The following is a 16,629-nucleotide window of genomic DNA, read 5'->3' on the forward strand; positions in this document are numbered from 1 at the left end:
TTTCTTTTTCTCTCTTTTCCTTCCTTCCCTTTCTTCTCTCTCTCTCTTTCTCTCTCTCTCCCTCTCTCTCTCTGTGTCTCTCCCTCTCTCTTTCTTCCTTCCTTTCTTTCTTCAAACTTGCAAGTAATCAGGCCAAGATTTAACTTCATTCACTGATGTTTATATAATAGATAGAGTTCTGGGCCTAGAGTCAGGAAGACCCAAGATTAAATCTGGCCTTACTAGCAGTGTGACCCTGGGCAAGTCATTTAATCCTGTTTTCCTCAGTTTCCTCATCCATAAAATAAGTCAGAGAAGGATTTGGCAAATCGTTCCAGCATCTTTATCAAGAAAACCCAAGTGGGGTCACTGAGAGTATGACACAACTAAAACCCTTTGACTCCAGACTCAGTGGCTAGATAGGCCAAACAGAGAACACTGCCCATCTATCTCTCCCAGTGACTTCATGGTCAAGTGGGAAGACCTCTGAATGTGGAGACCCAGGACTCGAGTCCCAATTATGCTACCTGACAGATTTATCAGACTTAAGAGGTCGAAAGAATCTTATAGATCATCTAAACCAAGGGTTCTTTTCTGGGGTCCTTGATTTGTTTTTAATATTTTGATATCAGTGTTTCCATAAAATTGGTTTCCTTTACAATCCTATTTTTAAAAATGCTTTTAGAAACATGGTTTGGGGAAGGGTTCAGAAGACTTCACCAGACCTGAGCTTGAATCCAACTCCAAATAGAGCACATGTTCTTTCCCTACACCGCCCCCCACCCCAGACTCACCTAACTGTGTGTCCTAGAGGATGGCATCTCCTGGCACTCCCTGTAACTCAGTCCCTTCCTCTCTACAGTGAGAGTGATGGCATCCTGTGTACTCCCTGCCTCCCCATTCTGATGTTCAAAAGACCTCATGAATCTGATAGTGCTTTCTGCCCCATGAAAGGTTGTGAACATGTACAAGATTGCTAATACATGACCCATGAATTATATAAGAACCCCAGGTTTGAGGTAACCCCACTTTTCATGCCAGTCTTTGCTGTCCACACTAACCACTTATGAACGGAAGTTCAGTCCCGGAATTCGAGCCCAACACAGTCACAGCCTCTCCAGACAAAGGCTTTCATTCTTCTGTGGTTTTTCTGAGGCTGTCGAAACGATCGTGTTTCTCGCTTTGGGCTGGGCTGCTCCTTTTAGAATTTTTGTTTTGCCTCTTTTCCCCCTCTTGTAACCCTATAAAGAGTCGAATTGGAAACCAGAGCTGTGGCTCTGTGGCCCTGGAAAATCTCCCAGACTACGACAGGGAGGCTTTATCAAAGGAAGCCGAAAAGGGACATTGACCAACAAATCCACCAATTAAACAAGTTTTGCCCCGAGAAACATGAAATTGCTTCAAAGGAGTTTTGTGGAAAATGAGCAAATTAATGTGGAAAACATGCTGGCGGCAGTATTCACCAAAATCCCAATCCCCAGTGAAGAAGCATTGTGACAAAGTAGAAAGAACTTTTTGAAAGCCAGAGTGTTCTGGGTTCAAAACTCGGTTGGCTCCCTGCTACCTGTGTGATCTCGGATGAATCCCAATTTCTTTAGTTTCTTTATCTATAAAGTGACAGAACTGGGCTAGATGATTTTCTTAGATTCCTTATAAACCTAAACTCTTGTGAAGGTACTGCAGGAAGAGATTACAAATATCCAAAGGCCGCCATTCCTGCCTGAATGGAAATCAAGCTAATTTTATTTTTAATTTATGGCAAAATTCTTTATTTTAGCATAGCGTATGATAGTATAATTCATCTTATTCTTGTGGAAAAAGTAGAAAGCTATGGACTAGGAAAAGTAAAAAGATATGGACTAGAAAAAAAAAAACATTAGATGGATTTGGAATTGATGAGAGAGCTGGAAGCAAAGAGGATTTGTTAATGAGTTGATGTCAGCTTGGCGGGGGGTCTCCAGGAGAGTGTACCAGGGATCTGTGCTTGGCCCTAAACTGTTTAACATTTTTTATCCTTCCCTTGGATCAGGGTAGAGATGGCAAGCTAATCAAATGTCCAGATAACTTCCAGACTTTGGAGAAATAGCTATCACTCTGCATGATCAAGTCAGGATCCAGAAAAGATCATGAGAGATAGAACATTGGACAGAATCCAGAGATGGGCAAGGGATTAGACCTGAGATATCATTCTATGGAGAACTCTCACTGAGGAAATTCCCTCTGGCAATGCAGGTCAACACCTCAGCAACTTAAAGTCACAGAGTTGCCTGGGGGCACTGAGATTGTAAATCACTTGCCCAGGGATTACACCTTGGGTCCCAGGAAGGACTTTGAACTCAGGTCTTCCAGACTCCAGCCCAGCGTTTTATGGTACTGATATCCAACTGTTTCTAAAACCATTTAGATTAAATTTAAAAAGAAAAGCAACAACAAAATAGTCTTAACTCTTAGATTTAAAAATAAAGTTTACAATGAAAGGATGGGGAAAGTATCGTTAGGCAACAATTGGTCTGACAAGGGTTTCAGTGAGTAGCTTCTTCAATCTGATTCATCAGTGTGAGATGACAGACAGTCAGCATTTATTAAGTGCTTACCGTGTCCTGGCCACTCTGCCTCAAGAAGCTCACAGAGAAAGACAACATACAAATAACTGTATGCAAACACATCTACCCTGAAGATATTGTAGATAACCTTCCATTTACACTATAGAAACACACATATATGTGTGGTGTGTGAGTTTATGTGTATGTGTGTGTATGTGTGTGAGTGTGTGTGTCTACCTAATTGTTTGAGTCTTGTCTTCCCCATTAGGATTTAAATTTCTTATGGGCAGGGATTGTGTTTTGTTTTGTTTTTTTAGGGAGGATGACCTCTCTGGGCTTGGCACATAGTAAGCCCTTAATAAATGCTTGTTGATTGACTGGAAACCTCAGAAACTTTCTAGTCCAATGCATAGCTCAACAACAACAACAACAAAAATCTCCTTTTTAACACATGCTTATGTCCCCCAAGACATACTCTATCCCCCTGATAGAACACAAGCTCCCTAAGAGCAGTAACTATTTCATTTTTATCTTTGTATTCCCAATGCTCAATACACAATACCCGGAACACAGAAGGTGCTTCATAAAAGTTAACTAATTCCTGACAAGTGGTCATCAAATCACCCATCCTACATCAAGACTGCCCATTCCACTTATAAGCTGCTCTTTCAAGAAGCTTTTATATAAGCTCACACTCACACTCACATTGGGCTGACTTTTGCCATCCTATAACTTACATTCATTGGTCCCAGAACTGCCATCCAGGGGTAAAGAAGAGAATTCTGGCTCCTTTTTTCACATGGCAACCCATCGCACATTTGAAGACAGCTAGCATGTTGTTTATGGCCAAATCCTTCCCTCTCCATGCTGAATATTTGTGGTTCTCCCAAATGACCTCAGCAATGCCTGATTTCTGGCTTGTCTATGTATGTTCAGGCTAGAATGGGACCCAGAAAGACATTCTCTAATCCTCTAGATCCAGGCTATCTCTGGGGCTTAGAAGAATTGGGATCCTTGGGCTTGCATCTTTACAACAGAAAACTCTATTCAATTTCTTACCCCCAACTTCTGTTGACTTCTGTCCAGTGTTCATCTGTGAAACGGTTTAGGACCAGAGAGCCGAGAGACAATTGAATGGCTTCTGGGCACTTCTCCAATAACTTTTGGAATCTCTGCACTTCTTTCCATGTCCTCATTTATCTGTTTTGATAGTGCAGTGTATTTAGGGTAAAGAGCTTTAGATATCCAACTAAAATTAGTCTTTCCTTTCCTTTTGACTTTATCACGCTTTTTTTTTTCTCTTTTAACAAGTTTGAGGCATGAAAGCTCTTTATCAAGTTGAACATCAGGGAGTTATTCTAGCTATCAACAGCTGCTATCATTACTTGTGCATTAATTAATTTATTGATTCATTTATGAAACATGTATCAGGCTTAACTGTGAGAAATCCTAGCATTGTTTATTTAAGACAAGTACACAGGAATATGAGGGAGGAAGGAAAGGGAACAAACATTTATTAAGTGCCTTCTATGTACTAAATGCTCTAGAAATATTACCTCATTTGATGAAATGAATACTACAAAAAAATTTAAAAAACCAACAGGGAAAGATGAGTATTTGAAGTGTGTCAGAAACCACAACTTGTATTCTTGTCTCAGGGCCATCCCTGATAAAATGGAGTAATTCAAGTTTGTCTGTGCCAATATAATAAAAATTATGGTACTATCAAAATTAATTTACAACTTTATTGTTATACCACCCAAACAACCAAGGGAAGATTTTATGGAGATAAATAAAATTCATTTGAAGGGGGGGAAAAACCTCTATTCCCAAGAGAAAGAATGAAGAAAAACAGGAAGGAGAGGAGGCATAGAATTAGGAGACATCAAACTAAATTACAAAATAGTGACCATCTAAATGATTTTGTGCTGCTATAAATAATGGAATGAAAAAAGCAAGAGTTAAAAAAACACAGCAAATAGTAGCCTCCTTCTAAAAAAAATAATTACAAGATGTGATTTGCTAGGGGCGGCCAGGTGGCTCAGTGAGTAAGAGCACCGGCCCCAGTGTTGGGATGACCTGGGGATCAAATCTGGGCTCAGATACTTAGCACCACACCCAGAAATAACTGGCCATGTAACCTTGAGCAAGTTACTTAACACCGATTGCTTGAAAAAAAAAAAAGAATATGATTTGCTTTGGGGGAGGATTTTCTACTTGACCAAAATTTCCAGCAAATCCTGGAAAAGTTTTCCAGAAATTAAATTTAGATTTTCATGTTACAAAATATACCCTAATAAACACCAAGGATTTTCAGGAGTGAAATATGTAGTATCACGTAAAAATAAGAAGAATGAAAAGACATTTACAATTATGTCTTGAGGAGAATTCTTAATCAAACAAGGGACAGAGATGATTAAAGACAAAATAGAAAATTTCAGGTACATAAAAATTCTTAAAATTTTAAACCACACAAAATCATTATGGATACTATTCAAGAGAAACCATCAAATGAAAAATATTTTTGTAAAAGTCACTATAAGAATCTGATATTCCAAGATATTCAAGGAATTGCCACAGGTTCCCACACTTTTCCAAAGTCTTGGTGTAATTTTAAGCTTATGTAACCTAAACTGTAACTAAGACTTAGGGAATCTCTCCTTTCAGGGAACCGCAAGAATTATACTTTAATAGATAAGTTGTCAAAGGCTATGAACAGTTTTTTTTTATAAGAGTTTCACATTACCAATGTACATAAGAAACATACTCTAAGTTGGTCATAAAAGGAGAAATGAATATTTATTTAAAATGCTCAGGTTTTGCCCCATAGCCAGAAAATTAGAAAAGATGCTAAAATATGGAAACAGAGGTGGAGAATTTCTGTGAAGACACATGCATATACACTCTCTAAAACCTAGTTGGTGGAGCTGCAAATTGACTTCTCTTGTTCTGCAAAACAATTCAGGACCATAAAGCAAAAGGCACTAAACTGTTCATACACTTGATTATACATCCCAAAGAAGTAAATAGCAGATAGAATCCAATATACCTTTTCATTATTTCTCTGTGTCTCTGTCTACTTGTGTATGTCTCTGTCCATCTGTCTCTCTATCAAATGATTTATGTATCTATCCAATATCTATCTATTATCTATCCACACATGTTTATATCTATCTAGCCATCATCTATCTAATCAATCAATCTACCCATCTGGACATGTTTGCATCTATCTATACATCATCTATCTGTCTATCTGTCTATCTATCTATCTATCTATCTATCTATCTATCTATCTATCTATCAATCTACCATCTTATGCACAGAAACATTTTTTGTCATAAAAAGGAACTGGGAATGACAAGGGTTTTTATCACCTGGGGAATGTCTTGATCAAATATTGATTTACAAAAGCAATGGATTATTACTGTATCAAGACAAATGAGGAACTGAGGAATTTGGAGAAGCATAAGAAGATTTGTATAATCTTACGCAAAATGTAATAAACAGAACTAGAAAAATATATTTAACAAATAATGTAATTGTTATTATTACAACAATAGCAACACTAAAAGGCAGATGAGAGCATTATGATAACAAACCCTAGTTCTTTTTTTTTTTTTTGCTTTTTGGAGGGCAATTGGGGTTAAGTGACTTGCCCAAGGTCCTCCTGACTCCAGGGCCGGTGCTCTATTCACTATGCCACCTAGCCACACGCAGATCCTATTTCTTAAGAACAGACAAGAAATTTTCCTGAAAGAAAACTGAAGAAATGTAATCATTTAGGCACCTACTGGCTGAGAGATAACATTTACAAAACATCATCATCAGAGCTGACAAAGATATATAGATATGTGTATGTATATATACATACACATATATGTGATGGCTTTGAGAATGATGATATTCATGTAGATGTTATTTATAAAGTTATATAAATATACATGTATATGTATATACGTATTTTCTATGTATATGTATAATATACACAAATGTGTGTGTGCACAACTAGGCATTGCAGTAGATAAAAGCACTTGTTCTGAAGTCAAAAGACCTGAGTTCAGATCCTTCTTCAGACACTACCTGAGTGGCACCCTGGTCAAGTCACTTAATCTCTGTCTGCCTCAGTTTCCTTATTTATAAAATGCAGAAAATAATAGCGCCTACTTCCCAGGGCTGCTGTGAGGATCAAATGAGATAATATTTGTAAAGTGCTTCAATCCTGAAACACTGTGCAAAGGCAAATGCTACTATTATAACAAGCCTGTGGAAAAGGTCTATCTCCATTGCATAAAGGCCATGAAAAGTTAAGTGACTTGCCTAGGGTCACACAGCTACCAAGTACTGAAATTCAGGTCTTCCCAACTCCAGGTCCAGCATTCTATTTACTGCAGCACTTCACTGCCTATATAAATGCCAACCAGTATTTATTAATCCCTTACTGTGTGCCAGGGAGTAGGCTAAGTGAGAAGGATATAAAAGAAGGCAGAAACACAGTTCCTGATCTGAAGGACCTCGACACTCTGATGGGTGAAACGGAACACAAAAATTCCACATACAAGATCTATACAGTAGAGATGGAAAGGAATCTCTGAAGAGGGTACTAGCAGTGATTAAGTGAGGCAACATGCCCAATTTACATATATGAGATGAAAAGGGAATACATGGAGAGGAAAGGGGAAGGTGGGAACAGCAGAGGGTAGACTGGGGCAGAAGAGATGTCCTGAAAAAGTGAGAGTTTTACGTGAGTCTTGGTAGAGTTGAGGAGTGGTGCATCCTAAGCATGAGAGACAGCTAATTGAAAGGCACAGGAATGGGAAATGGAACATACCAAGTGCAGAATAGCAAGGAGGCTATTGTTTTCAGATTGTAGATGATGAAGGAGGGAGTAAAGGGAAAGAATATTGGAAAGATAGGAATGGGCTAGGTTGGAGGGACTTTAGAATCCAAATGAGGTTTTTTGTGTTGAATACTGGAGGTGAGCAGTTGCTGCTTAAATTTACTGAGTAGAGGGATAACTCTTTCTTGGACCAAAGTCTCCTGATGCAGAGAAGAACTTGGGAGGGGAATGCAAGAACCATCTAGGAAGGTTCAAAAATTGGAATGGGTTTTGTGGGTTGAGCTTTCTTCCTTCCTTCCTCCCTCTCTCTCTCCCTCTCTTCATTTCCCCTTGCTTTAGTGATTTATCACTTTCCCTGGGCAATTTCTGGGACATTTCAGAAGAACAATTAAGCTTGCACTGATGACTTGGTCCAGTATACCAGGGTCAAAAGAGGAAATATTTTCAGCATTCTGGTGGTTGGAGAAGTGAGCCTTTCCAAAGGCCCAGAGCCACTCAGAGGAATTGCCTGAAATGGAGACAGAAGGAAATACAAAAAATCTCCCTCCTCGGGTTGGATGCTCTTTCTGGATGGTGATCTCAGGCCCATGCTTCTAGCACACTTGCTGTTTGCTTGCAAAATAGAAGGTCTTCTAAGGGGAGAAATGAGCTGCTTTTATGAAAGGCCTTCTGCATGACTGGGGAGAACGGTAACTTTCTCCTTAAAGACTCCTTGCTATTCCATTGCCTAAACCCACTACTGGGTCAGAGTTCCAAGGTAGAGATGAATGCTTTCAGTCACAAGGGAACAGGGACACTGAGAACAGCATCACTGTGACTGCAAGGGATCAGTGACCCTTACGGAGTAAGTACCGTGTTTCCCCGATAATAAGACCTATCCCAAAAATAAGCCCTCCCCTTACTGTGTAAGATTCCTCTAAAATAAGCCCTCCCCCGAAAATAAGCCCTATTGAGATTGCTACTGTAGTGAAGTGATCCCCTGCGCTACACGCTACATTACGGTACCCTCTGTATGCACCGCCCCCTCCGGGTGAAACGCACACCGCACTCCGAGCTGCATCCAATCAGCTGCAGCAGTGAGCGCGTCATCCTGTTCTTCCCCAGTGATTTGCTTGCTAGCGCCATTGACAGCAGTGCCGCGGAGGAGAGCTGAGGCAGGACAACATAAAAACCCGGTATGTAAGCGGGAGTGAGGGGGCATGATGGAGGATAAAAAGGGCATGATGGAGGAAAAAAGAAGAACTCAGGGGGCATGATGGAATGAAAAGAAGGACTGATGGTCATAATTTTATTATTCTGTCTGTTTTGACGCCCAGACATGAGTACAAAAAGGAAGAGCTATGCTGTTGAGTATAAGAAAGCAATTGTAGAGGAGTCACATGGCAAGAATCTTGCAGTTTTCTGTAAAGAAAAACTTTTGGATCTTCGAATGGTCAGAAAATGGGGAGCAGATTATAATAACCTCAATCAACAGGTGGATGAGGGAAAAGGGAAAAAGCGCAGGTCTGGATCAGGTCGGCAGCCCTTATATCCTGACTTGGAGATCCTCATTGGTGAATGGATTGCTGACAGGAGAGCAAAGGCCTTGGTTGTGCGCAGGGCTGATACGGTATTCAAGCATTTGCCCTTTCAATGGCACCAGAGTTTGAAATGGTCTCAGAAGGATTCAAAGCATCATAACACTGATTGGACGGTTTCCTTCAATGGTATGAACTGTCCCTAAGAAGATCAACAACACTGTTTAAGCTGGAAGATGCTGAAGTTATTAAACGTGCACTTGCATTCAAGTCCTTTATTGATAGGATCGATATTTCCAAGTACCAAACCTGCAATATGATTGCTATGGATGAAACTGCAGTGTTTATGGGACAAGGATCTCAAACAACAATTCATCACAGGGGTGCAACGTCAATCTACATTCCCACCACTGGCTATGAAAGTGCACGGGTCACCTGTGTTTTGGCAATTCGTTTGGATGGAAAGAAAGCCACACCTCTAATCATCAGTAAGGGCAAGAAAGATAAGATTGAACGTGTATCTGGCATTTACGTTCTTGAAACCGAAAAAGCCTGGTGTACACAAGCCGTTATAAGAAAGTGGGTTGATTTAATGCTGCCACTTGTTATGCGAGGTAACCAAAGAGGTCTGATAGTCTGGGATTTAGCCAGCACTCACCACGCTAAAGAAATGAAGAACTTCCTTGCAGAGAGAAGAATAGATCAAGTAATGATTCCTGCAGGAATGACTGCCTATGTCCAGACCCTTGATATTGCAGTAAACAAGCCATTCAAGGACCATTTGCGCATGGAAGTCAATGACTACATTGAAAATAGAATGAAAAGAAATCAGCGTGGAAACTTTGTGAAGCCCTGTCTTCAAGAAGTCATGATTGGGTGAAGAAGTCATGGGATAAAATTACTGACAGCTGTGTCACCAAGGCACTATGAGCAGGTTACCTGGACAAGACATATTCATTTAAAGAGAGCTATATTGCTGGACATGACAGATTGGGTCCACTTCTTCTGAAGGAAATGGAGGCGCAAGACATCCAGGACGGAATTCAGGGTATGGACACTTATGACGATGTTGTTGAAGAAGACGACATGATCATTATTTTTTTGTTCACATTTACCTGTTTATTAAAATTGCTGTCAATGTTCATTAAAATAAGCCCTCCCCTGAAAATAAGCCCTCTGGTGTTTTTCTGTCCAAAAAAAATTAATAAGACAGTATCTTATTATTGGGGAAACACGGAGAGCAGTGGCCACATTCCCCAGATCATAATACCTTGGAAGTACCCAAAACTTCCAAACCCACAGAACTAACTCTTAAAGAAGCAATGTGAAAAAAACTGAAGCTTGGGACACAGTTCTTATCCATATCCCAGGAAAAGCCCAACTTGAACATAAAGTTCAAAGTCAGGAAATAGCCTGAAGAAATGAGCAAACAATAAAAAAGGACCTGATCATAAAAATCTACTATGGAAGATTTAGACACAAGTTCAAAAGAACACAACAATGTTGAAATCCTCAAAGAAAAATATATGAATTGGACACAACTAAAACAAGAATTCCTAGAAGAGCTAAAAGTGGTTTTTAAAACTCAAATCAAAGTGGTAAAGGAAAAATTGGGAAGAGAAATGAGAGTGATGCAAGAAAATTATGAAAAGACATAACAGCTTAGTAAAAGAAACACCAAAAGATATTGAAGGAATGACACCTTAAAAAACAGAATTGTCCAAGTGGAAAAAAGAGGCACAAAAGCTCACTAAAGAAAGTAAGTCTTTAAAAGAATTGAGCAAAAGAAAATGAATGATTCCAGGAGATGTCAAGAAATAAAACAAAACCAAAATAATTTAAAAATAGAAGAAAATGTGAAAGATCTCTTTCGAAAATAGATTGAGGAGAGACAATTTGAGAATTATTGGAGAGTCTGAAAGCTGTGATTAAAGAAAGAACCTAAATATTATTTTTCAAGAAATTATCAGGAAGACTGCTAATATCCTAGAACCAGAAGGTAAAATAGAAATGGAAAAATCTTCAATCACCTCCTGAAAGAGATTCCAATATGAAAACTCCCAGGATTATAATAACCAAATATTGCAAGCAGATAGAAAGAAACAATTCAAATAGAATGGAGTCATAGTCAAGATCACATATGATTTTATAGCTTACATGTTAAAGTAGTGGAGGAACATGATGTTCCAGAAGTCAAAGGAGCTAAGATTACAACCCAGGAGAACCTACCCAACAAAAGTGAATATAATCTTTCAAGGTGCAATGGGAATATAAATTTTTAAGATCTTCCCTGCCCCTAGGCTAAAGTGCACCTGGAGCCTGGGGTGGGAGGCTTGTTTTTCAGTAGATACTTCTTGATTGGCCAGTGAGTCAATAAGGTTGTTACATTCTCTGAGCCAGGAGAAGGCTTTATAAGCCCTGATGTGTAGCTTTGTTTTGGGGCTCACTTTGAGAAGTGTTCTGTGATTTGATCAGATGAAACTCTGGGAAGCTGTTGTCCAGAGTCCCCCAGCTTTGAAACCCAGATGTTGATTTGGTATGGATGTAATGGTTGAACAGTTTGGAAACTGTCTACTTGATCTGTTTCTCTGTCTTGATAATTCTGTCTGTATACTTTGAAGTTCAGGGTGCTGACCTTTTTCCCCTGAACTAGGTAAATGATATATATTTGACTGATTAAAGTAAGCTTGTTAACCCATTTTGAGTTGCTTTCCTTTAACAAAGCAGATCTAAGAACCTGTGGTGGCAGCGACCCTGGGGATTCTGGGGTGCTTGCTGCTACACAAGGGAAAAATGGATATTTAATGAAATAGAGGAATTTCAAGCATTCCTGGCTAGGGAAAAAACTGGAGATGAATAGAAAATTTGATTTTCAACATAAGACTCAAGAGAAACACAAAAAAGTAAACATAAAATGTAAATCATAAGGGACTCAATAATGTTGAACTGTTTACATTCCCATATGGGAAGATGATACATGTAATTCCTAAGAACATTATCATTATTAGGACATTTAGAAGGTCTCTCTACATAGAGAGAGCACAGTATGACTCAATTACATTGGGATGATCTAAAGAAATGGGTGAGCAAGAAAAAGGAATGCACTGGGAGAAAGAGGAACATAGAGGAAAATGAAGAATGTTATCTTGCTTAAAAGAGGTGCTCAAGGAAGAGTTTTTACAGCAGAGAGTGATATGGTGGGGGTGGGTGGGCAATGCTTGAACTTTGCCCTCATCTGAATTGGTTCAAAGAGGGAAGGATATAGATACACAATAAATTAGTTATAGAAATCTATCTTACCCGACAGGCAAGTAGGAGGAGGAGATAAGAAAAAGGAGGGGGTGATAAGAAGGAGGGTGGATTAAGGGAGACAGTGGTCAGAAGCAAAACAGATTTTTGAGGAGCAATGGGGTAAAAACAGAGAAAGGACAAACAGAAAAAATAGCATGAAGGGAAATGCCATAATTGTGAATGTGAATAGAATGATCCAACCATTTTGGAGAGCCATCTGGGATTATGCCCAACCAGCTACTTAACTTCTTATAACCTTTAACCTAGCAATACCATTATTAGATCTGTTACTAAAAATGATTAGAGAAAAAAAAGAACCTCTATGTTCTAAAATGCTTATAGCATTTCTCTTTAAGGTGGCAAAGAACTGGAAATTCAAGGGAGGCCCATCAAGTGGGGAATGACTGAACAAATTGTGGTGTATGATTGTGATAGAATACTGTTATGCTATAAGAAATGATGAATGGGATGATTTTAGAAAAAAACTTAGGGAGATTTATATGAACTGATACAAAATGAAGTGGGGAGAATCAGGAAAACATACAGGAACAATAATATTGTAATAATGATCAACTGTGAAAGACTTAATTACTCTGATCAGTACAATGATCCAAGGCAATTCTCATGGCTTCATGATGAAAAAATGCTATACACCTCCAGAGAGAGAACTTATGAACTCTGAGCACATGTCAAAGCACATTTTTTTACTTTCTTTATTTTTCTTGCTTTGCTTTTGTTTTTATTGCAATGTGGCTGATATGGAAATATGTTTTGCATGACTTCACTCATGGGATAATTGATATTCTATTGTTTACCTTCTCAATGGGTAAGAGGGAAAGACATAATTTGGAACACAAAATTTATTTAAAAAAAACAATGCTAAAAATAAATTAAGATAGCTTAAAAAAATAAAAGAATGTCTGAGATCATGGACTCATACATAGATTTAAAGCTGGAAGGGACTTGACATGTTTCTAGTCTAACATCCTCATTTTACAGATGAGGAAACTGTGGTCCTAAGGGAATTGCCCAAAGTTACTCAAGTATTAATTAACAGAGGCAAGATTTGAACCCAGGTCTTTTGACCTTGATGGAGTAGGGTTTGTTTCCTTCTTTGTAAGAGTATTTTTTGTTTTCATTAAAAGGACCACTGAATGGGCATTGCCTCATTCAAAGTGAGAACTTGAAAAGACCTTAAGATAAAAGGGCCAAGTCCTCCCATTTCATCCTGGGCCATCTCCAATCATCTTGATCGATATCTGGCCCCTGGACCCAGGTGGCTCTGGAGGAGAAAGTGAGGCTGCTGACCTAGCACAGCTCTCCCTCTCAAATCACAGTCAATTTCAAGTCATGACATCATCTCCCTGATGTCACAGTCCTCTCTGAGAACAAAGGACAAACCACAACTGCAAGGGTATTTCCAGAACCTTTCAAAGTGCCTGGTACTTAGTAGGTCCCTTACAAATATTTGTTGATTGATTTACTGAAACAGCAGCTATGAACTATAAAGGAAGAGACACAGAGAAGGGTTACCCAGGACCCTGAAAGTTAGAAGAGTTGTTACGTGACTTCTCCTCTAGGTAACGGCTCCAACCTGCCCAAGTAGGTGCGTGTGAGCTGAGCCTACAGACAGTGTTAGTTCTATTGCCAGGCTACAGTGCAGGTGCATTGTAGGGGCTCATCCATGAATTTTTAGGAGTGCCTTTTATATTGACACCCAAATAGAGGCAGCTAGGGAGTGCAGTGGAGAGAGCATCAGACCTGATGTTAGGAAGACCTGAGTTCAAATCTGGCCTCAGATACTTACTAGACATGTGACCCTAGGCAAGTCATTTAAGTGCTACCTTCACTTTCTTATCTGTAAAATAGGGATAATAACAGCACCTACTTCCTAGGGTTAAAATGATGATCAAATTAAATAATAATTGTAAAGCACTTAGCACAATGCATGACACATAGTATGTGCTACACAAATGTAATTCTTGTCATTATTATCATCAGGCAGCAATTCAACATGCAGTATTTACTGGACAGAATGTTATCACTGGGATCCAGGAGAGGAAAAATAATATTTTTTGAACAAACAGTATTTCATGGTGTTTTCTTTTACAAAGTCATACCAACTTCTGTGATATATTTTTATTGTTTGAATATGTAAAATATTTGAATATTTAAAACAATATATTTGTATGTATTTATTATATGTATTACTAAAGATAGGAGTAATCTTGCATTATATCATCAGAGGACTGGTATTCAGCAATGCAGACAGAATCACAAGGAGTGTTCTCAGCTAAAAGAGTACCCCTACCAAAGAAATATAAAAAAAGAGTCAGGATACATCACAAAAGGCTATTGAAAATGTTTGAAAATGTGAAATATTAATCAAGAGATCTGAAGAGAGTGACAAAACACTTTCTGTGTTCTGTAAATTATCTAAGGATTTCTAGACCTTCTACAATTCTTAGTAAAATGAGTCAGAAAATAATTGGTGCCTGATTAAGTTTCTTACTGAGGAGAACATACTTCATAGAGTTAAAATGATGCTATTTAAGAAGGAATTATCTGGAAATGAATTATTAGAATTAACTTGGAGGAAAAATCCAGTTGAAGTCCCCAAAATAAGCACAGGTGCTAATAAGTTTCTGCACATCATAATATATTATTATAACATCTCAACGGAACTATAGACACATTAGCCTACTTACTGATACTCTCATCTTTCTCTCTCACACTTTTGAACTATCTCCCCTATCCAGAATGCTCATTCTCCTCATATTTGCATCTTGTTTTCTCAACTTACAGAGAGATGTAAGGGTGTTAAAATATTGTCTGATCCAATCTCTTCATTTTATAGTTGAGACAGATGCTGCTGAGAGGCAGCATGGTAGATTGGATAGGATGCTGGACAGCTCAGACATTTACCAGATGGATGGATGGCCATATGCAAATCACTTGACCTCTATGCCTCAGTTTCCTCATTTATGGAATGAGAGGGTTGGAACTAATGGATTCTTAGATTCCTTCTAGCTCTGAGTCTCTGACTCCAGATTTGTCTGAAATCTCCAAGAGATTTAAAACCTAGTCTCTTGGCTCCAAATCCATTTTTCTTTCTACTAAGTGTAGCTCGTTATTTAGACTTCTTAGTATGCAATAATACCAAGGAGGCAATAAAGAGAATCTGGGTTGGGTTAGGAGTGATGGTAGAACTATAGAGGAAGGCAAGCATGTAAGAGAAACTGTGGATGTGTAATCACCACGTGATTGTATCTGGGAAGGGAGAGAGAAGGAACAAATAGATTAACCCAAAGTTTTGAATTCGGAAGCCATGTTGAATGGTAGTACCATAGAAAAAGAAATAAGAAGGGGGATGCCATTAGTGCTGGGGAGGGGGAGGAGGGAATCACAGGACCACAGAACTATAGATTCAAAGCCAGAAGAAACAGGGGTAATTTAGTCCAATCCTCTCATTGTATGGCTGTATCCCAGGTCACAGATGAGAAATGGCAGAGCCAAGATTTGAACCCAGATCTTCTGACTCCAAAGCCTGCTCCCTTTCTTTTGTTTGAATTTCCATTGGGAAGCTTAGGGAGCAATGTAAGATGGGATTTTGGAGTCATTTGTATAGACAGGGTAGTGGAAAACATGGGGGTGAAAAAGATTGCCAAAATAGAATAAAGCAAGAGGGAGAAAAAGGCCAAGGGGAATCCTTGGGGGAATGCCCACGTCTAAGGGGGTGAGAAGATTAGACACCTTGGGAAGGAGGCAGAGAAGGAGGAGTTAATGAGGTGGGCATGGAGCCAAAAGAATCCAATATTTCTGAAGCCAAGGAAAAAGGAGTGAATGGAACAGGGGTGGGAGGCTAACAGTGTCATATGCTGCAGAAGGGTCAGGAAGACAAGGACTGCAGAAAGGCGAGAGGCGTTGGCGATGGCAAGGTCACTGGTGACCTTTGAGAGAGCAGCCTCAGCAGAGATGTGGGGGCAGAAGCCGGATTTACAAGGGGCTGAAGGGTGAGTGGGTAGTGAGGAAGTGGAGACATCCACTTCATTTTCCATCAGTTACTAACAGTCAGATGACTTTGGTGAATCGCCAAACGTCCTGCAGCTCACCCCGGTAGTGGGGGCCTGTGGCATGCGGCAGTGGTAGAAGCTACAGTTTGATGATCCTGCTATTTCTCCCCTCTCCTTGAGGCTCTCCCCAGGCCTGTCACAATTCTGAGCATGAATACTGGGAGAGCTTCAAAAGATTATCTATCTATCTATCTATCTATCTATCTATCTATCTATCTATCTATCTATCTATCTATCATCTATCTATCTATCTATCATCTATCTATCTATCCATCATCTATCTATTTATATCTATCTATCTATCTATCTATCTATCTATCTATCTATCTATCTATTATCTATTATCTATCTATCTATCTATCTATCTATCTATCATCTATCTATCTATC

The 16,629-nt window shown here is 39.1% G+C and overlaps 1 protein-coding gene and 1 long non-coding RNA gene across 9 annotated transcripts in view; both read right to left on the reverse strand.

Annotated features, from left to right (window-relative positions):
* LOC138165296 (FGGY carbohydrate kinase domain-containing protein-like) overlaps window positions 1–16,629 on the reverse strand; it is a 545,803-nt gene that overhangs the window by 31,690 nt on the left and 497,484 nt on the right. The window lies entirely within an intron of this gene.
* The window catches only part of LOC138165298 (uncharacterized), a 54,379-nt gene that overhangs the window by 2,565 nt on the left and 35,185 nt on the right, over window positions 1–16,629 (reverse strand). The window lies entirely within an intron of this gene.

This window comes from Petaurus breviceps, unplaced genomic scaffold (genome assembly GCF_028583685.1).
Source record: "Petaurus breviceps papuanus isolate PSGF00001 unplaced genomic scaffold, PetGlider_PUasm1.0 208, whole genome shotgun sequence".
Lineage (NCBI taxonomy): Eukaryota > Metazoa > Chordata > Mammalia > Diprotodontia > Petauridae > Petaurus > Petaurus breviceps.